Below are 23,837 nucleotides of genomic sequence, written 5' to 3' on the forward strand. Positions count from 1 at the left end.
TAAATTTAGATTTTTAAAATCTGAATTCCAAGATCTCAGGCCTACATTTTTACCTCTTCTGAATAAAAAAAAATTAACCCTAAAGGCGGCATATAAATACTTTATCTCGTTTTTTTGTGACACCCAGTGTAGTGTCTCTAGTGGGCCAACTATAAAGTTGCAATTTGGTAAATTGAATCTGGTATAATGTGTATTGTGTATATAGTATACACAGCACTTCAGTTTATATATACTTCTAGGGACAATATACTGATAAGAGTCTTGAATTCAAACACCCAACTCTAAACTTCAGCTTCGAAACCAGATACAAGCATATTTTTCACCAAGTCAAACTGGAATAAAATTACTAAAATATTGATTAATTGTCTAACATAATTTTTTTGGTCAGAATATCTCTGCAACATGATGTCATTGGGTATTTCAAGACGAGTGGAAGTGTAGGAAGTAGTGCAAGAAGGTTAGAGGAAACAGGAAGAGACGAGTGGAAGTGTAGGAGGTAGTGCAAGAAGGTTAGAGGAAACAGGAAGAGACGAGTGGAAGTGTAGGAGNGGTGTAATATGATAGGAGCTAGGGAAGGAAGGTTGAGTGTTAGAGGTAAACCTATGTTGCTGTCTATACGTCAAGAATTCATCCTTTATCCTCTATATCAATTCCTTCAATTAGTTCCTCCTTTTCTTTGTAAATAATTTCTTCAGGAGGGTTGGAAAACATCTAGGTAAAAAAACATGTTCAAAAAAGTTTCTATTCCTAATTAGTTAACATTGAAAATGGTCGGTCAGTCCAAATGTATTTATTTGATGGTTATTTCTTTATATTTTATCGAGATAAAATGGGAAAACTGCATTTTAACTTTCAGAAGATTGCTTTGAAAGAAATTCTTCAATTCTAAACTTACTAAGTGATCGAAACTTTTTAGGAGTCACATCTGTAATACGTTTAAAGGGACTGCTCACATAATTTCAAGTGACCCTCTATACCAAATTGGTAATGCCCAATTCACAATAGTACCCTTGAAACCTGTATATGTTCAATAATGTTGAAAATATTGTCCTTTTTCTAGGTTTAAGTATTTAAATCTGATAGTTCATAGCATTGATATCTAATTCATACTTAATAAGACAAGGCTTATAAGGGTACAGAGTGAATCGGTAATTTTCATCTATGCATGGAATTTCACTTGATATTGCGATTACAGACAGTTTAAGAAGGAACTCATCATACTGCATTTTTCTATTATTTCAAAATGGTAATCATTCTGACCTCTAACCCCGAATTTCCCAAATGTGGTCGACAGACTTTCTTATTCCTTGAAATATTATCTTATTCCAGTTATTATTAAATTCAAAATTATCAAAATAATTGCCTTAGGAAAAGGATTAATTTTTTATATTTTTGCAACCTGATGTGGTAAATTTTTCATATTTTAAACTTTAAAGTGTATTTGGTAAAAAAGAAAGTTTAAAAACATCTACAGCTTAATTCCATCAGGTTGCAAAGATATGAGATCATTAAGCTACAATTGGAAGTAACTAATCAGTTCCTTTTCAATATCTCTGTCCGTATCTTTTAACACAAACCAAAGACTTTCAAGACATTTTTAAGGAAAGTGCTAAATGTTTTTTTCAAAAACATATATAGCTTGAAAAAAAACATTTGTCATTTGATAAGCAGGAAAAAACGAAACGATCTTAATTATATTTCCATTTAGCCTCCTTATTATATACACAAAAACTCAAATTTTCTAATAACTGTATCTCTGCAATATAATAGATGTTGCCCCAATAAACATGGGAATTAAATGACGATGTTCATGGTGGTGGGATTATTTCGTAAACATAAGTTTGTATAGTATCACAGTTGAAACATTTAACACCGAAAACTATAGTATAGTCTCGGGATTTTCAAATGTAGTATATACCATTTTTTTCACCTTCAAAACTGAAGAAGATATTAGGAAATTTGTTCATCAACACAACTGTTAAAATGTTTAATGTCTCCGTCAATTTCAAGATACAAGGAGGTACACAACATTTTGGAAAACACATTAGACGTTTCAATCTTTTTTTGATGAACTTTATGTCATTTATCAATTATAGGAAATCAAAGACGATTTTCAAATCGTCTTTCAATTCTCATGTTTATTGGGATTGGGATTGGGATTGTTTGATATGAACATCATATTTCAAACTTAGATGATTGATCTAAGAGAATTCATAGTTTGAAATATTTAAGGTCTACGACATTGGGTTTTAAATATAAAAGGGATTAAAAGATTGTAGTTTGTATACAAAGACTCAATTCCTTTCACTTAATGGGGATTGCACATTTGGCATATAACTGTCCCGTTTTGCCTTTTATTGGCTGTACGTAGGAATAAATCATTTCCAAGTTTTTGAAAAACGATCGTTTCGTTTTTGAAACGACGAAGAAAAACGAATAGATCGTTTTTACCCGAGTGGACCATCAGAGACTAAAAAAGAGACTAGGACAGTCCTTGTGACTAACGTAGGCGCTCTTTTGTTTAACGTAGCAAATTTCAGAGAGCGGATATGATCCCCAGCATGGGGTCATTTAGAAAACAAGCTAGAATGAGACTAAAAATATGCCTATATGAGATATTTTTTTTTTCCCACAGTTTGAAGTTTGAGTTTATGGGGGGAGTGTCCTAAGAAAGAGAGGTAAAGAATGTGTTACTATCTTCCTGTCTATTGTCTTATCTTTCTATCTATGTCGTGAATCTATAATCTCAACCAGATGGTAAATTTATTAGAGACCTCCCCTTCCCTGTCTTCTCCCCCTCTCCTCCCTCATGTCATATAAGCTGTTAGAGGCGGATTGGTCAGAAAATCTGAGGAGAGAAAGCTTTCAGGTTTTTTGTTTCGATACAAAAAAATCATTCAAGGTTGTCTTAAATGATTTTTAAATGATTTTTACCTGATTGTTATAAAACTCAGATTCATTAGCGAACATGTTTTCAACCGGTCCTTTTTCGTTTTAAGAAAGTTTAAAAACAATAGTTTTACTAAAAACGAAATTATCTTTTTAGATAAAAATAAAAACTAAACCAAAAAAATATAGTTTTTTTCAATCGTTTTTAAAACGACTAACAACCCATATCTGTACGTGTACTGTACAGCTTGCTCTAACAGGTTAAACGTCGGCCCGGTACTTGAAATGTACCGGAGTTTACGGTGGCTTGGACTAATCTTCCAATAAAATTGACACAACACCTCTTTTTTTAAAATGAATGAGCAGTTCTTTATATAATTATCAATGCTGACGCTTCTCAGATTAATTAAATATTTGTTTTTGGTTAAAAACCGACATAAATATATTTGTAAAAATGTGAGGAACAATTAAAATAATTAAAAAATAATAAATAAAATTACATTTAAAATAATAATAAGAGAATGAGGAGCAGAAGTCCAGTACACAGGCAAGCCTAAACAATTAATTAATTGATTTGATAATTGATTAATTGATTAATTGATTTCTTAGTGATTGATTAGTTAATTGATTGTTTAAAGGGACTGTAACCGTAATTTTAAGTGACCTTCCATGCAAAGATGACAAAGCCCGATTTAAAATAATTTTTTTAACTCTAAAAGGGTTTATTGCTCGGAGTTTCTCCATTGCTTCTTTAAGCAAGAAATGCGCAAGTCACTTTCGCAGAGAAACCGCATATAAAAATAAACCGTTCATAGAAACAAAAACATTGATATATAATTCATACTTGATCAAACAAAATGTTTAAGGGTACCATTGTAAATCGGGCAGTGCCATCTTTTGCCTGGATGGTCAATAAAAATTAAGCTTACAGTCCCTTTAAATAATTAATTGATTAATCAATTACTTTTTAAATTCATTCTTAATTATCAAAATACTATGAATTTTAGAATCAACGTTGTCAGTAATCTAATTTGAAAATGAATGCATACGGTAAATATTCATAGTAAAAAATGTCCAGAATAAAGTTTCCTAATAATTTAACAGATTTAAACATTTTCTAGACTGTAAATTAATTCCATGAGACATTATTAGTAAGACGTGTGAAAAAGTCGCATAATTTTGAATAATTTCTATATTTTATGTTAAATAATTCCGTAAACTTTACTGCGGCAGAAGGAAGAACTTAAAATATGACGTTTTAAATTAAAGATTCCAAGTGACAGTCTATTTACAGGCTGGGGTGTCTCTTTAAACTTTTATCGGAGTAAAGTGTTTCTATCCTCTTAAATAGTAAACCATAAGTTTTAGATAGAAAAGGAATAATTCCGAAAAAATTACGTTGTGATTGAGACATGTCTCTGTTTCTATTGTTTCTATTCTATTAAAATTGTTTCATGAAGAAAATTATTTCTTTCCTAATCTTCCTTTAATTAGACTGAGTTTGAAAATTGGAGTTTTCAGACTTTCAAGTTTTGAAAAATTATGATTGGTGAAAATCTTTTTCAATTTGACACAAAACACTTTTTCGCATTTACAAATTGTGGTCTGTCTTTATTTGTTCTTCTGGATATATGAATAATTTGTTAAGATTTCTAGAATATTATGTAGTTATGTTTTTAACCCTATTTTGCCTGGATGGGGGGTCCGCCATCGTTTTTTTGCGATAACTGAAAAAGTATTTGAGCTAGAAAGCTCAAATTTTTTGGCTTTTCTAACTAACACATTCCTCTCACTTAAAGCTAAAAGCTTGGCTTTATACCTACTAATGAGTCCTTCCTCAGGCATACTGCCTAAATGCCTTATTTTATCCAAGCCAGACTAAAACTGTATTTAAATCTACTTCCAGTCATTGGATTTCAACATTGTACAGCAGATTGCACAATTTTTGCAAAGAAATTTAGCATAGATGTTTGCACATACGCCTTCAAAGGGAATTTGCACATTTTCACAATAAGAAAATTGAGGGGGGTTCAATTTTACCCCCCCCCCCCCCCCCACCCAGACGTCAGGGGCCAAATAGGGTCAAAGAATCATGTAAAATATGGTTGACGAATGAATACGACAAATTATTTCAAAGATGAAAGACCTTCAAGTCATGTTTTCATGTTTCGTGGGACACACTGCGTAATCACTAAAGTTATATAGATTATGTATGTTGTACTAGAGTTAATTTGTACATATTGAAAAACTTTAAGTGAGTAATTATTATAAAAACTTTGTATGAAAGGGCTAAGTCTGCCTACATTAAATTAGAATATTACAAGTATGGGATGTAAACACATTGTACAGTGGACGGTGTACACTGTACAGCAGATTTAACCCTTACATCATTAAATACTAGGTCTGGGCATGGTGTTGTTTATTTATTTGTTCGTCAAAGGGACCGTTCACTTATTTAGGTAATTTCAGGGTAAAATAAATAGCCTATTAGCTATTCATTGGCATTTGTCTTACTTTTCAAAGATAACTGTGGCCGATTTTTCGTTCAGACATCCGACAAGGTTTACCTCTGTATAATAGACACTAATTGAACGTAAACTTTACTATAATATACATAATTTAGTTATTTGTAAATATATAACTTTTTTTAAATTGTTCATAAATTTTCTTCTTTTTAAATTTTTTTTTTTAAATGTTTGATATTTTATCTTGATTTACCAAATATCCGTTAATTGCCTTTACCATTAACGATTGGACAGTTCGTTAAAGAGAGTTGTACTTTAGTTTTTGAGGTTTTAGGGTCAGATTTCCAAATGTTATAGAAGTCCACATTCAAAAATTTGGTTACACATTAGAAAATGAATTTATTCATGTCTTTCATGCAATTCTTATTCAAATTAAAAAAGTAACAAACTTTGTCGTTATTTTTAAAAAGAGTTCATTTAGTTTGTTAACGATTTGAAAACTAACAGGTGTTTTTCGTTCGGAACAATGCACAGCCCTATTTAAGACACGCCTGACAAATCTGTTCATTTTCAAAAGTTAGAAAAGATTTAAACAAAGAGAATAGATAAGTATAGAGTGGAATTAATTTTAAAAAGTGTAAGACCGGCATTTTGTTGTAAAGTTTCCATATTGCAGGTGTACTTCACACTGGAACATCTTTTTATAGAAAAAAATGTTCTTTAAAATCATTTAATTTTCTCTTGATTCATACTCTGACAGCGTGTCATGCATTCTTGAGTTTATTTCAGCATAAGCTTTACTTTACATTCACGAGTTTATTTCAGCATAAGCTTTATTTTACATTCTCGAGTTTATTTCAGCATAAGCTTTACTTTACATTCCCAAGTTCATTTCAGCATAAACTTTACTTTACATTCCCGAGTTTATTTCAGCATAAGCTTTATAAAAAGAAGAAATTGTAACGGATATGTCCAGGAATCATACTGTATTATTGTGATGTGCTGCATATAATTTGCGAAAATTTACATGAATTGTACACTTTGAACCCTTTTTAATGCTCAAAGGGACTGAACCAACGAGGTTATATAGTGTATATAGTGATGATGTATACGCTAATCCTTTACTGATTATATAGGCCATCAACTATACCAAGAGCGTGCTGCATATTTGTTTATTATAAGTTGATTCTGGTAAGTGTACAGTACAGCTAATTGAGCACACAGGTAGAGAACTATGATACCCCTGGACTGAACAAAATCATACCGAGGAATAGGCTTACTTCTCTTCTATTCTAATCTCTGCTCTGTGGATTTAAAACTCCTGTTTCAGTGTGTTGGTCCAAAACTGTATTAAACTCGAGAAACTTATTTCAAAATTGCTAAAGTTCTGTTTGCAACAAAAATGTGAATTCTAGTGTGAAAAACATAGTTCCACCGGAGAAACTTAATCCAGTCCTTCAAATCCTTCAAATCCTTCAAGCAACATTTAAACATTTATATTTATAAAAACATTAAAGGGACTGTAAGCGTTATTTTGAGTGAACCTCAATGCAAAGATGACAATGCCCGATATACGATGGTTTTTAATAAGGCTACGTATGGGATCTTTCTAAAAATACTTAAAGGGAGTGTTTGCAAAAAAATTTATTATGCTTATGTCGAAAAATATTTGATTGTGATTGCTTCTAATCTTACTTCTACATATGTTGCGTCTATAAGGATAAAATTGTTAAAAACGACTCATATGGAAGAACGTAGCGTCCATACAACTCAGTAAACTGCAAAAATCGACACGGATCGTACACAAATCAATTTAACCCTACCCCTGCTGGGGTACACCAGGATACGCTGGTGGGGGTCAATTTTACCCCTCAAAATCCCATGTTTAATGTCTAAATGTGACAAATGATATATCAATGGAAAGCTCTTATGCTCTACTTTTAGAATCTTCAAAAAAAGATTTGCGAATTTGCAAAAATTGATTTTTTGCAATATTTAGTTTGATAGTAAAAATATTTGCCTAAAAAATTCCCTAAAAATATGACAAAAATACATTATTGGCAAGCCCTTGACAATGCCATTTGCAAAATATTTCTTTGCAACACTCAGGCAATCTGTTTCCTAAAGTTATAGGCTTTCCAACAAGCTAAAAATTATCAAAGTCTTACAAATGAAAATGGGTCAAAACAAAGATTTAGTTTGTTACAGGAAAAAGCATGCTTGAGGATTCAGGCAGTTAGTATAAAAGTCCGGTTTTAGACCTAAAGGAAGGGCTTTAGGTATTTAGGAAAAGTCAGAAACTTTCAACAGCATCAGACCAATACTTTTGAGTTATGTAAAAAATAACTACAGGGGGTTGGTCAAATTGACCCCCCCGAAGAACGCAGCGTCTATACAATTTCGGAAAGATGCAACATTCAACTTAGATCGTAAATAAATGGGGTTAATTCCAAACAAATGATTCAGATATTACAACCACTAATCATGGTTTAAACTACGCTTAAAAAATATGTTCTAAGTTGATACCAATTCAGACTCCAGGGTATTGGGAAACCTTAAAAAGAAAAATTCCGCGGCAAAGTATTTATTTTTATTTTCTTTTTCTCGCGGGAATTCATGGTTTTCTATTCACAACCTTTTTCAGAAATTTATAATTCTGTAGTACAGATAATTAAAATACACACAAGGGCAATATATTATACTACAAAAAAGCTATTAATGATAGGTTTTCTTGGTCTAAATGCACATTTAAAGTTAATTTTAATTTCAGGTTACCTTAACAGTTAACACGATTCATAACGGTATCTTTTAACCTTTTGCAGTTAAACCCTAAATAAGCCACACATCGATTGAATTCATCAAATGTCGCTTCACTTTCTGATAATGGAATGTTGCAGATGTTTAGTTTTTTAATTAAATGATTATATGGAGCTCTTTAAAACTGTTCCCGAAAATTCATGGCTATTTATTTATTTTCGCAAATAATAATATTACCGTAAAATAGTATAAAATTCATTGAAAAATTGTCAAGACGACATATGATAAATTCTTTCGATGTATGGCTCATTTAGGGTTTAACTGCATTAAGTAATGTGGAAGATACTATAGTTAATCAAGTTAAAAAAGTGTTTAACTTTCCATAGTTTCATAAAAAGAAATGTGCAATTTAAACCGTATTATGAAACCACAATTAAATATAATTAAGTTTCAATGAGAGGCTAAAGAATATCTCATGAATTCTTGTTCAGAAAACCAAGCACCTCAAACCCTTTAGTAAAAGTAAATTTAACCTAAAGTCTGGCCGCGTCAACCTTGTTGCACCGGCTAGTCCTATTGAGTGTCTGCTTTATTTACCCAATGTCCGGCCGATACAGCACAAACTGGGACCGAAAAGGTTGACCTGGCTCGAAAATTCTAATGTACTACGGCTGCCCGTGAAACGTGTTCTGGGTACCGTTGTGAATCGAACATGCCACTATAAATGGAGAGTCACTTGAAATTACGTCTACAGTCCCTTTAACGCTAATTTTTACCTGTTGTGTTGAGTTACAAAGATTGAAGCTACAGTAGCAGAGTTTTTCGACCAATCCCTTTAAAATAATATAATTTTTAAAGTTCTTTTCAAAAATAAAGATTAAAACGATATTTATCAAAAAAAAAGTGAACATTGTTTTTGAACGTTTCCATAAATAAATTTTGCATTAAAAAATATATGTATATTTTATTTTCAATATGAATGGAATTGTAAATTGAGTATATCCTTCTACCCATATGCTCCCGTAATATAACTATAAGCTTATATTGTTTTCAGATATTGGCTTTATTGCTTTCACGTTATCCTCCCCCACCCCTACTCCTCCTCCCCCCCTCTCTCGGACTATCTAACCCCCTCCCATCCATAGGTATTCTCTTTTGTTGGGACAGATAAGTTGGTTTGGTAAATTTTTCTATTTCGTGGTATATAAGTTATTACATTTTCTTTTACTGGAAGATATAAAGAAAGCACACTTTTTGGGAACCTCAATTTTGGGAACCTCAATTTTGGGACCTTAATTTTGGGACTTTAAGCTTGTGTTGATATCAACATCTTTAAAGCCTTATGTTATAAACCCTTTATATTTTAACAATTGGCTATTTAATCTTTAAGAATTCATGGTTTGAAATATCAAAGATATAAAGTTACCTCCATTTCATGGTTTTCACAATGAACGTAGTAGAGCTTCTCACGGCTAGCACAACCACGAGCTGTCACCTCACCCACTAAACAAATCATTTTGTATACAGAAATGTTATCCACTAAAAGCAGCTGATTCGCCCTTTAATGATCATAATAAGTCAACACTTATCTGCTCGGTCTCGATATCCACTGAGAGATAGTTTGTAATGAACCCTCATTTTAAGCTTATATTAAACAATACCAAAGAAAAGAATTTCAAAGGAAACGAGTTTTTACCACAAACTCTGATTTTCAAATCCCAATTTTGTAAACCTTAGATATTTCAAACCAAGGTTATAATACACGGAAAATTATTTTAGAGGTATAAAAATCTTTTGTTCTGCAGTGTACTATCTTTGGGCGGTAAAGTAAACACAAGACGGATGTCGAAGCCTGACATGAAATCCATCTTTCACATAAAAAATCAACGAAACATTCTGGTCATAGGAAACTATTATGTGAATTATTAAAATTATCAAAATTTAATGCTTTTAACTTCCTCGGATACTAAACGAACACTAATGCATCTATTCTTGTTTACAAATTCCGCCCAAAGAGAACTGATTTCAATATGTACGCAGAGTTATACGCAACTGCAATTAAATTTCCTTTCAATTTAACCTTGTTTCAAACTATCGATTTTTTTGGATAAAATAGTCTAATTTGCAAAATTGCAATATTACGGGGATTAGAAAATTTGAGTTTGTGACAAAAACTCAATTCCTTTATTTGTAGAATAAAAATTAAGAGCTTTCCAGGTATTTCTTGTTTTCTCCTGTTTATCCCAACAATTCAATTAAAAGAGAACATCAAGGCTAGAAAGATAGAGATTAAATATCGATTAGTTTGCCGAGAATAGAACATAAACATTAATCTGCGAGGAGGAGCTATGGAATCTGGGATTAATTGATATCAGGTGTATTATTATCATACAGGATGATACAGAAAACATGAGGAAGAAACCGGTTCGAGAGTCGGTAATATGGTTCCATTCGTTGTATGATCCAAACCAGCACAAGGTTTTTTTCAGTCTAGTTTAGCTGTACTGTAAATGAACTCACTCGTACCGACCAGTCTAGTGTAAAGTTGATCTAGCTTGTATTATGAGTCTAAACTAAGCTAGATCAAATAAGCTTATGATAGGCCGGGTACTGATAAAGTCTGGACGCCCCATGAAAGTTAAAGCCAGGGCAACAAAGGATAAAGTCGGGCTAGTACACGCCGTGTGGAACTAAGGTACAAGGAGTCGGTCACGCACCCCTGACCTTTTAGTAAAAGTAAATTCATTTTAAAGTCTGACCGCGTCAACATTGTTGCACTGGCTAGTCTTATTGAGTGTCTGCTTTATTTACCCAATGTCTGGGCGACACAGTACAAACTGGGACCGGAAAGGTTGACCCGGCTCGGAAATTCAAATGTCCAAGAGGGAATGACTATTCTTCTGAGCGATAAAAAGACTGTAAAACGGACATATTTTAACCCTTCAAAATTTACAGATTATCGGGCCGGAGGGGTAAAGTGTTGAACTTGGTTTCATCTAAAATTCTTATATATCGAGTACATACAGGGAGAACCAGAAAACTGTGGAAAAGGAAGACGACATTAAAGTAATATTTCAGTGTATTTGATGTTAGAACTAACTAAGAACTTGTAAGTTTCTTAAATTTTATATGTGTAGTGTGAACTCCCTTAAATCTTTTATGATCCCCTCCCTGAAGACTCCCTGAAATTATTATATGACCTAATCCTCAAAGTTTACTCCCTGAATATTATATGATCTCCCCGAAGTGTACTCCCTAAAATATCATATAAACTACTCCCCAAAGCTTACGTCTAATTAATATTATAAGACCTTCTCCCCGAAGTTTACTTCCTAAATATTATATTTCCTACTCCCCGAAGTTTACTCCCTAAGTAGTGTATGACATACTCCCCGAAGTTTACTTCCTAAATATTATATGACCTACTTCCCGAAGTTTACTCCCCAAGTAGTATATGACCTACTCCCCGAAGTTTACTTCTGAATATTATATGTCCTATTCCTCGAAGTTTACTCCCTAAAATATTATATATACTACTCCCCGAAGTTTGCTACCATAATATTATATAACCTACTCCCCGAAGTTTGCTCCCATAATATAATATAACCTACTCCACGGTGTTTACTCCCTTAATATTATATGACCTACTCCCCGAAGTTTGCTCCCATAATATAATATAACCTACTCCACGGTGTTTACTCCCTTAATATTATATAACCTACTCCCCGAAATTTAATTCCTAAATATTGTATAACCTTCTCCCTGAAGATTACTCCCTAAATATTATATGACCTACTCCCCGAAGTTTATTCCCGAAATATCATATGACCTACTCCCCGAAGTTTACTCCCTAAATATTATATGACCTACTCCCGAAGTCAACTCCCTAAATATTATATGACCTACTCCCAGAAGTTTACTCCCGAAATATCATATGACCTACTCCCCGAAGTTTACTCCCTAAATATTATATGACCTACTCCCGAAGTCTACTCCCTAAATATTATATGACCTACTCCCCGAAGTTAACTCCCTAAATATTATATGAGACCTACTCCCCGAAGTTTACTCCCTAAATATTATATGACCTACTCCCCAAAGTTTACTCCCTAAAATATTATATGACCTACTCCCCGAAGTTTACTCCCTAAATATTATATGACCTACTCCCCGAAGTTTATGATAAATGGAGTGTAAGTATGGCAATGAAGAGGTGTGTTCAGGAACATTATTCAGGGATTGATGGAACGAACATAATAAGGTCCAGACAGCTAGAGAATAAAGAACTAGATAGACAGATAGTTTTATCATTTAGATCACAATCTGACAATTAATCAGATATTGAGTTGGGAGGGTCGGNCCAGTACTTTATATCTTGAAAACTTGAAGAAAAATACTTTGGTGATAATCTAGGAACATAATTCAAAACAAGCCTTTAGATTGTTCGTTATAATTTCTAATATTTTATCAACTTACAGGGAACTGAAATTCAGAACTAGCTACCCTTTAGGGATGAGACTTTAATGACGACCTACCACTCCTACAATCTCATGGATCATGACTGATCTAAGTCTGTACAGTTATCTTTGAAGTATCATTCTTTTTGGAGAAACCCTATATCATGCCCATTTAACAGTTTGGTCCATACCTCAACAAGATATTTCTTTTTGAAAATTCAAAGACTTTTACCTGCTTAAGTTTATTACTATACAATGATATAAAGTTTAAAAAACGTCAAACTTTTTGATCGGTTTTCTTTCTGAATTAAATGGTCATAATTTTTTAACCCGTTGATATCTTCAAACGAAATAAAATAAGTATTGACCCCAGTCCCCAATATAGGTATGTACAATTATTGAAGTGCCTTGAGTTGTTTTTTTTGGTTCTTTTTCCATATATTTTTATTTAGTAGTCAAAATTCGACAAGAATATTGTTTATTCCAAACATTTGCATTTATATTGCTGTGCAAAATTTCGACCCTGAAAATATATGCAAAATGTAATCAAAAACGGTCCAAAAACAATTGAAAAACGGTCTAAAAACAATTGAAAAACGGTCTAAAAACAAATGAAAAATGGTCCAAAAACAATTCAAAAACAGTCCAAAACAAATTAAAAATGGTCCAAAAACAATTCAAAAACGGTCCATAAACAATTGAAAAAAGGTCCAAAAACAATTGAAAAACGGTCCAAAAACAATTGAAAAACGGTTCAAAAACAATTGAAAAACGGTCCAAAAACAATTGAAAAACTGTCCAACAACAATTGAAAAACGGTCCAAAAACAATTGAAAAACGGTCCAAAAACAATTGAAAAACGGTCCAAAAACCATTGAAAAACGGCCCAAAAACAATTCAAAAACGGTTCAAAAAACCAAAAAAAAACCAACTTACAATGGTTGTGTTTTGTATAACATGTTCTGTATCCTCTCCTTAAATCACACTGAACCCATCTAGAACTGAAAAAAATTCAATCAATCATTCATTTGAACAATAAATCAAAAAATCGATTAATCAATTGTCAATCGATAATCATCAATATTTTGCATAATCAATTAATCAGTAAAAATCAATCAATTCGCAATCAATCAAAAAATTTTTATTTATAATCTTTCCAACTTGTCTATTTTCTCTTTTCTAATCCTTCTTGAACCCCCTGATATACACTTTACTTACATCCTTACAGTATATAAACATATCATATGTCAGATTAAAAATAAATGAGAAACTATTTATAAAAGGTCTACATTTATCATATATATACAAGGATACAACCGGACTTCTGCCAGGCCTATAGACAGATCTCCGGTATTCCACTTTCATGATAAGTTCAATCATAAAAGACCGAAGAAAGTTTAATCTATCAAAAACTCCAAAAGTATATTTTACATTATTGATCAAATGAAGGTTGGACACCGTTGTGAATCAGACGTTTTGGGTGACTTGAAATTACTCTTACAGTCCCTGTAAGCAACAAGAAGCAAATGAAGACATAAAGAGAAGAAGAAAGAATTATGAAGATAGAGAAAGACAAAGGAAACTAAAATAAAGGAATGAAGGGAGGAACTACAGAATATATATACTATAGAATAACAGGCATGGCAGCATTTGGTTTGGGAAGTGTTGGACTGTGGAGGTTATGCAGTACAATACATAAATGTCCAGATGTTCAGTAATCTTGGGAGGGATTTTGAAGAATGAAATCTTATCTTATATGTTTGATCCGGGTTACAATTTAACACTGAACAATACCTCATGCTTGTTTATACTGAGAAATCATGTAACTGATCAAAAGAAATCCGCCCAAGAACAGTGTACTAAATGTACACAATAACATACCAATACATGTTTACAATGTCATACCAATACAGGTGCCACCTGTTATTCTATAGTATATATATTCTGAAGTCCCACATCATATTTGGATCGTATATAGCTCTAAATTGAGAATTTCGGGACTAATCAGAAAATTTAAAAAGAATGAATCATTTTGAAAAAATTGTAAAAATGTTGATTTTTCGAGTAATGCATGCGTATTTTCGCGTTAAAGCTTGGAGATAATCTAGTATAATATTAATTGTGGAAGGGAGGGCGGAACAGGTCTGTATAATAGAAAAAATTGGGAGAAGGAAATAAAATAATGCACAAGAAGGAGAATAGAAAATGATATTTTTATGCTGCTCATAATTTTCGCCATTTTTTTAGAAGAAAAGAAGTCAGTAAAATCAAAGAAGGAAAATGTAAAAAAATGAAGGGAAAAAGAGAAGGTAAAGCATTTGAGAAACTTGTAATTTACAGGAAAAATCTTAAATCTATATTTTTGTGGCAAATTTTAGTTTTTGGGGCCATTTTTTCATAAAAAAAGAATAAAAGTCAGTTTTATTAATAAGTATAAAAATATCTAACACTTTGTAACAAAGTTTTTGAAAATATTTCTTTGACGCCATTATTTTGCATCACCCTGTAGCATAACTTAGTTTTATAGACCAGCAGTAGAAGAAGATAAAACAGGTTTTTGTTGATTTTCCAGTTTTCAATACAGAATCTACAGTTCTTAGATGGGTTGGGAGAATACAGAATTTGGAAGAATGGGGGCTTTTTCTTTTTACAAACTTTCTCAATGAGCAGAATATACACGTCAAACTAAAGTATATTGCTCGTAAAGATTGATATCTTAAATGCTCTGTAATCTGTAATTTGTAATTTGTAATCTGTAATCGGTAATCTGTAATCTGTAATCGGTAATCTGTAATCTGCAATCTGTAATCTGTAATCTGTAATCTGTAATCTGTAATCTGTAATCTGTAATCTGTAATCTGTAATCTCTAATCTGTAATCCGTAATATATAATCTATAATCTTGCATTATAAAAATTTTCTAAAAAGCGGAGGTTCTCTCAAACCATCAAAGGCTTTTTATATGTCTAAAGGAACTGAATTTTTTTCACAAATTTCAATCCCTATATTTTTGCAACCTGGTGGTGTAAATCTGTTATAAATCAAAATTAGATTATTTTAAGAAACAAAATGCATAGTTTTAAATATTTAAAAATAGGTTGCAAAGATATAAGAATTACAAAATAAGAGTTGAAAAATAAATCTGAAATTTCGGTCTGAAACCTTTTAAGAAATGATCTAGAAACATTCAATATTATTAAACGTCTTTCGAAATATAAAAACTTGTTTTATGTTTATGCGTTTATGCTTTAAATATTTAAATTTTAAAAACCAAGACCAGGGCTGAGCATGAATCACGATAATTCTTTTATAGCAGATTAAAATAAAATATTCATGCATATACCCGACCATCATAATTTCAAACTGGTTTATTATAAGTTTATATTATTATTCAAAAGTGTGTACTATGAAAAACTGAAAATGCGAAAAATTCTCTGCCAAAAAAGCTAAAATTCTTTGCAAAAATTGTTGAGCTAGGTTTAAATTAGTTTAGAATTCCAAGTATGGAAGATATACTATGAAGAATAAATACAATTGTATACATTTTATTAATTTGTGAAGTATAATCAGAAATAATAGGGCTAACTTGAATTTGTGCGAAAACTAAAAAGCTGTTATTGAAATCGAGAGACATGCTCACAAAAAAAAATCTTGGCTATCACTATGTGAAAAGGTAATTCAATATGTGTTGTATAAACAATACAAGTTTAAATTTGAATAATAGAATACATGAAACTTAAGTTTGAAAGAGTACAACATGTTTTGTTATTAATATCGAAACATCTTGCTCATTGCTGCACAGACACAAATTCAACCGAACTGAAAAGCTAAAAAAGATTAAAAAGTAAAAAAGAACAATTTTATTTAAATATTTAAATTAGTAAATTAGAATTTCTAAACACAAACATCAAACAAACTCATCCTGAATATTCTAGATATCTACAGGTGTTCCTGAATATTCTAAATATCTACTGATGTCCCTGAATATTCTAAATATCTATAGGTTTTCCTAAATTTTCTAGATATCTACTGATGTCCCTGAATATTCTAAATATCTATAGGTTTTCCTGAATTTTCTAGATATCTCTAGGTAATCCTGAATATTCTTAATATCTTCAGGTGTTCCTGAATATTCTAAATATCTACAGATGTTCCTAAATATTCTCAATATCTCCAGGTGTTCCTGAATATTCTAAATATCTACAGGTGTTCCTAAATATTCTAAATATATAAAATTATTATATATATGTACAGGTGCTCCTGAATATTTAAAATATATATACAGGTGGTCCTGAATATTCTAAACATATAAAGGTGTTCATGCATAATATTCTAAATATCTACAGATGTTCCTAAATAATCTAAATACATACAGGTGTTCCTGAATATTCTAAATATCTCCAGGTGTTCCTGAATATTCTAAATATCTACATAAATATGTGTTCCTAAATATTCTAAATATACACGTGTGTTCCTGAATATTCTAAATATCTGAAATATTTATTTCAAATATTGTTGTTGTTCATATGCCAAACGTAAATAAAAAATAAACCTGTGTAGAGAGAGGGAGATGGGAGAGAAAGGGGAGCGTTGGGGTTTAAATTGTTTAAACTCATAACAAATCTGCGCCCCCCTCCCTTCCCTTTCATTCTCTCCTCCTAATCATTGAGCAACCCATTCTTTCCGTTATTTAAGTTTCAGGGAACTCACATATATGAAACTGTTAACGAACCCCTTCTTTCCGTTATTTAAGTTTTCAGTGNATTATAAAAAAAATATATTGTAAAACACTTGTAAAAAAAGACAGTTAAAATTTTCGACTTACCTACTAACATGATTAAGAGTAGAAAGAGATATTTGGAACACCACCTTAATAATTTTTTTTATAAGCTTTATTCTATTTGCAAAAATAAATATATAATATAAATTATTTAGTTTATTATTAATGATTAGATAACAATTATGTTTAAAATACTGATTATTTTGTGGTTTTTATACAAAAGTAACTTACGCATTTATACTGCAGGAAAACATACAAAAATTAAACATTTTTCAAGTTAGAATAATAACAATATCTTATATACATTATTGATCAGATAAAGGTTTCAAGAGTACTGTTGTGAATCGGGCATTGTCATCTCTGCATAGAGGGTTACTTTAAATTACGCTTGCCGTTGTTTTAACAATGCTCATGGAAAAGTATTTAATGCATGAATTTAATCAATTGACAATTTAAAAAAGTAACCATTTAGTTAAGCCAGCAATAAAATTACACGAACTTTCTTTTACAAATGTTGCAACTTTCTAAGAAAAAAAGAAACTTCAAAATAGTTTTTAAATAATCTGAAATTTTAAAATTTATGTTGAAATCGTTAAACCACCCTTAAAACAAAGTTTAAATTATCTCATTAAAAGTATAAAACGATTGTTCAGTAATGATAATATTGAAAATGATGATACTAACCTAAGGGCTAAGACCATGGTACACTGTTAGAATGAATCCTCCCTCCTCCCCCCGCATCCAACATCACTTATATCTATAAATAGAAGAAAAAAAGATTACAAACGATTATTTTTTTTTCAAGTTTGGATATTATATTTAGCATGAATGTTTTTTGGAAAAAGGTAATATTCTAAAAATTATGAATTTACACAACCTACAGCCTACAGGGTTACCAACAAAAGATGAGACTTAAATAACGACCTCAAAGGCACGTTAGATATAACAATTATTAAGGTAAATTTGGTCAGTTAATAGTCTATACTAGACGATTTGGAAAACAAATAAGACAAATTTCCAATGTTAGAGATTCCTGAATGTTAAAAAGAATGTTCAACACATTTTCTACTGCAGTCGTCTCCGAAGTCTCATCACTGTATGGTATAGAACTTGAAACAGATTTTAGAATATTTTTATAGAACTTGAAACAGATTTTAGAATATTTTTAAAATACTTTTATTTAGTCAGGAATGAAATAAATAAGAAAATCAGATTTTAGAATATTTTTAAAATACTTTTATTTAGTCAGGAATGAAATAAATAAGAAAATCGATTTCAAAATGTTTAAATATTAGCCTCGTATTATAAAGACGAATGGTTCGATTAAACATCCGCAATTTCAAACCCTACACTGTTAGAAGAAATCAAAACATTTTGTTGGCGATCTCAAACCTGACAAAAGCATTTTTAAATATTCCTAACATTCTCTTCGTAATTTAGAGCTTATTGTAAATAATTTCGATATGATTAAAGTGTTCGGATTTTATAAGGTGCCGAGTTTACAAATTCATGTTTTATTTCTACATTTTTATTCTTTTATTTCTCGGTTTATTTACACAGATGTCTAGAAGGTTATACGAGAAGAAATAAAACCTTTTCTTTTGTTTCTAGTTTACACCCAGAACAGTTATTGTGTTCTAACAAATCTTTTGTCGGAGTAAAATAAACAAATGATCATCATGGAGAAAGTAAAACACGGAGAGTTGGTCAACATGGAGAAATTATAACACGGAGAGTTGGTCAGCATGGAGAAATTATAACACGGAGAGTTGATCACCATGGAGAAATTATAACACGGAGAGTTGATAGCTATGGAGAAAGTATAACACGGAGAGTTGGTCAACATGGAGAAATTATAACAAGGAGAGTTGATCACCGGCCATGTAGAAATAATAACATGGAGAGTTGATCAACATGGAGAAATTATAACACGGAGAGTTGATCACCGTGGAGAAAGTATAACACGGTAGCTTATTTTTATATTCCCTTTTTTACTTTTTTATCATGATTTTCAAATTTTCTCCATTTCCTGTTTTCATTAAGAGAAACCTTGTCCTGACGCTGAATGAATATGTTTTCTATTGATTTCCTTTGATTTTTATTCTGAATCTATTTTTGATATTTATAACATATCAGTCAACTATTGAACATTATTAAATGTTTCTTGATTTCTTGATTAAATATTTTTCTAAGAATGTTTCCAATAAAAAATTATTAAAATTAAGAAGTTTGTTAATCCTGCGTTGAAGGTCCGAACTTTATTTTGAAGTATTATTAATCTTGAGCGCTTGATCTCGATATCCAATGGGGACACTATAAAATTTTAGGACAATTGCTAGATCCTTCATTTGAATTTACCCTGCCGGGTATAATCACTATAGATTATTCAAGAGGAAAAAAGTTAACCCTGAAGTCTGTAGATTAATGCTTGATTCTGAGATTCATGACACAAGAAACACATGTAGAGCCATTTATTTGAAAACTTGAAGGCCAGAGGTGAGAACTCTTGTATTGTAGATATCGAGATCAATGCTTGATCTAAATTTTTTCATATTTCACAATTTATTCTTTATTTGATGTATCACGTAAACCCAAGGAATTTTATGTATTATAAAAATGTATTTTTTTTATATATTTAACAGCTATTAGAACGATACATATGGGATTTTTCATAAGAAGTCATCGACAATTTAGTACCCAAACGATACGGTACGGTACGGTCCCAAATAAACAAAATTTAAAAAAATTGCTTTCAAAATAACTGTTTTTCATGGATTCAGACAAAAATGGGGTCAAAAACAATTTTTTTTAAATAGGGTACTATAAAATCCTTTTGGATATAGGAATGATGAGAAATTTTAAACAGGTTGTATTTAACTGGTTCGTGGTATAAACTATGTATTTTAAGAGAATAATTTAAAGCTTCTAATTATAACTACTTTAAAACAAACAAATGAATGTGCATATTGTGTAGATACAATATACATAAATCCAATTTAAAACTTTTATTAAGTTTTAAGTGTTTTGATCATCCCTGAAGTTAAGAACACTTCAATCAGTAAATCTAGATAAATTAATTCTTTTCACATTAACCCTTGAGCTTACAAACAATTGTCAATGGGTGTATTGTTTTGTTTTTCAAAGTTAATTATCTTTTTAATAATATAAACATATTGTATTTTTTCCCTTTTCTAAAAAAATTTTTTTTTCATTCTAAACTAAGGAAGAAAAACTATTGAATCTTCCTAGCTCGGAACTTTTGAACGCCAAATCTTTAACATTTGATGCTTCATCCTGAGATTAACAATACAAACGTTCTGATTTCTGATATCGAACTATTGTGCAGAGTATCGTTAAGTTTTAACGCTTGATCTCTTTATCCAATATGGGCACTTTTAAAATTGAGGATCAAAGCATGATTCCTCCATTACAGATATCCTTGCAGGATATCGAAAGGGAATTAAATCTATCTTTAGTTCTGTGTAAAATAAAGATAAATGCTTATGATCTCAAGGTTCATGCAGCACAAACGTTCTGGCTTGTGATCGTTCAAAGGACATTTGCGCAATTCTTGTGTTTGCTTAATCAAATATGATAGGTATTTTTTAATTATTAGTTATTTTTCACTTAACTTTTGCAAGAAATCATTCTTTTAACGAAAATTCAGCTGTTTCATGCTCAAAGGTTTGGTGCAACGCAGCTTAAATTTTTGTGCTTTTTTGGCGCAAAAATATTCTTGTTATGTGGCCCCTTCAGGGAAATTATAATAGCATTAAAAAACACACGAAGTTCTGGTATTTTATGTCCTGAAATATTTAAAGGAAAAGAGCGCAGAAAATGTCATTTATAAATTCATATCGAAAAATTTTCCTTTTAATTGAAAAAGTTTTGACATTTTCTAGAAACAGTTTATGTTTCTTTTCTTCGGGAGAAAACTTTTAAGCTACAGGGTGTCCCACAAAAAAAAACATGGAAATTAATAGACGACAAAAGGAAGGATCGTCTTTTCTCTTTGACAGTTGTTAAATGACAACATTTGTGTTAAAAAAGTTAAAAGCTTTTCATAATTTGGTTTGCCAACTGAAAAGCTTTGTATTTTACTTTTCCATTCTCCCCACGGTGGGGTATTTTAAGTGGATTTGGTTTTTGTCACAATGCTCCTCTTAAAATGCATTTGTCTTGTTGTTCATGGTGAGAATGGACAAAATGAATATATTCTGATAATCTTTTAATTTACAAACATTGTATAAATTGTAACTATGCAATGAATTATAATTATTTCAATTTATAATTATTTTTTCCGTTCATATATTTATACTGTAAACCCGNGGAGATGGGCGCGAAGCGCCCTCTAAGGCTAGAAAGAAGGGCGCGAAGCGCCTTGAATTTCTAGTGCTTTATAAATTGATATCAAGAGAGGTTTAAATGTCTTTATTGTTGTAACTTTAAAATGTTCTTTGATCAAAATGAGGCAACAAAAAAGTATGAAAAATCCGCAACTGCACATTTTTTCATCTCTCAGGATACGGTTATGAATCTGTTATGGATATCTTTGCATGAAATTACGTTTCTACATTAGAGAGTCACTAAAAAGGTGTATTTAAGTGCCAAAACATTTATTAAATTATTTTAATAAAGAATCTTTTTATTTTTATATTTTCTTCTTCCTGCTGAATTGAAAAAACATTGATATTTGAAAGAGTCTGTAAGCATAATTTCAAGTAACCCATCCATGCAAAGTTGACAACAACCGATTTAGAACGTTACCCTTGAAACTTTTATCTGATCAATAATTTGGAAGATACCGTGATTAATTTGGAAGATTTTTCTAATTCAAAGGTGTTTATTTCTGGAAGTTTCTTCATTGCTATAAACAAAAATTGCGCAAGTGTACGGTTGTAAATCGGGCATTGTCATCTTTGCATGGATGGGTTACTTGAAATCACGCTTACAATCCCTTAATGAGGACAATTACATTTTTTTTGCAGTACGTACCTTACACGTGAATATTTTCTTCAGTTTAAGGGTCCATGGCAACATCGCTTTGTATTTGTTTACTGTATAGCAGCCATCTTGTACATCTGCAAAATGCAGAAAATTATTGTTTAAATGCAAAGTTATTTTTTTTTAACTGTAGTAAATGATCATCATGCAACTGCAAGCTGGAGAAAAATTATTTTGAATAAATTTCGAGACTTATATTTTATCATTATATTTTTTATTTTATTCTATGATTTGAATAAAATTCGTAATGCTACAATTCTCTTTATAAATATATAGGATACCCAACATTTATTTTATCATATTTTGTACCGCTTAACTTGGGAATTTATGAAACTTAAGATTAAAAATAATCACAGTAAAGGTTGGGATAAAAAGTTCTGACTTTTCTGACTTTTGAGATTTTAAAATAGCTTAAATTCTATAAATTGTTTATGTAATTTTTTATGGAAATAAGGAGGTTGGGGCATTTCATGAAACGACATTTCATAAAACGACCTTTCATAAAACGGCATTTCATAAAACGACATTTCAAAAACGGCATTTCAGAAAACGACATTTGATAAAACGACATTTCATAAAACGATATTTCATAAAACGACATTTCATAAAAACGATATTTTATAAAACGACATTTCAAAAACGGCATTTCATAAAATGACATTTCATAAAACGACATTTCATAAAACAACATTTCAAAAACGACATTTCATAAAACGACATTTCATAAAACGACATTTCATAAAACGACATTTCAAAAAACGACATTTCATAAAACGACATTTCATAAAACGACATTTCATAAAATGACATTTCATAAAACGACATTTCATAAAACGACATTTCATAAAACAACATTTAATGGATAGGATATATCAGGATTAGATATATCAGAGATAGTATACTTCATAACTAAAGAAATTAATTATTTCAGAGGAAAACAAAACAATGTCCTGTTAGTATAACTTTTTTGAGGAAAATAATCCCTTTATCTTCCTATATTCAACATTTTTGAGGAAATTAATTACCTTTTTCTTAAGGAATTTTTTTGAGAAAAATGATCCCGTTTTTTGAAAGAAATATCACCTTTTTCCTGTTATTGTAACTATGTTTGAGGAAAACAATCCATTTTTCCTCTAAAATTCAACAGTTTTGAGGAAATTAATCCCCTTTATTTTATTGTAACTTTTTTTGAGAAAAATAATCCCGTTTTTCTGTTACCGTCAATATTTTTGAGGTAAAAATCTCTCTTCATTGTATCATATATATTTTTGAGGAAATTAATTTCTTTTTCCTGTTATCGTCACAATTTTAGGAAAATTATCCTTTTTGTTGTTATTACAAACGTTTTTGAGGAAAATTATCTTTTTTCCTGGATTTACCGCTGTTTTTGCGAAAAATAGTCCCCTTTTATATGTAGCGTAAATATTTTTTAATGAAAAAATCCTTTTTTTGTTTTTATCAATATTCTTGAGTAAAATAATCCCTT

General features: G+C 30.9%; 1 long non-coding RNA gene across 1 annotated transcript; it reads right to left on the reverse strand.

Moving 5' to 3' along the window:
* Positions 1–17,392: 17,392 nt before the first annotated feature.
* Positions 17,393–23,486, reverse strand: LOC111709878 (uncharacterized). The gene is made up of 4 exons (XR_002766958.1): positions 23,435–23,486; positions 22,343–22,428; positions 18,032–18,104; positions 17,393–17,436 (listed from the first exon to the last, which is right to left on the reverse strand). It is a non-coding gene; the product is annotated as an uncharacterized LOC111709878 (long non-coding RNA).
* Positions 23,487–23,837: the final 351 nt, after the last annotated feature.

Source organism: Eurytemora carolleeae, unplaced genomic scaffold, assembly GCF_000591075.1.
Source record: "Eurytemora carolleeae unplaced genomic scaffold, Eaff_2.0 scaffold1007, whole genome shotgun sequence".
NCBI classification, from domain to species: Eukaryota; Metazoa; Arthropoda; class Copepoda; order Calanoida; family Temoridae; genus Eurytemora; species Eurytemora carolleeae.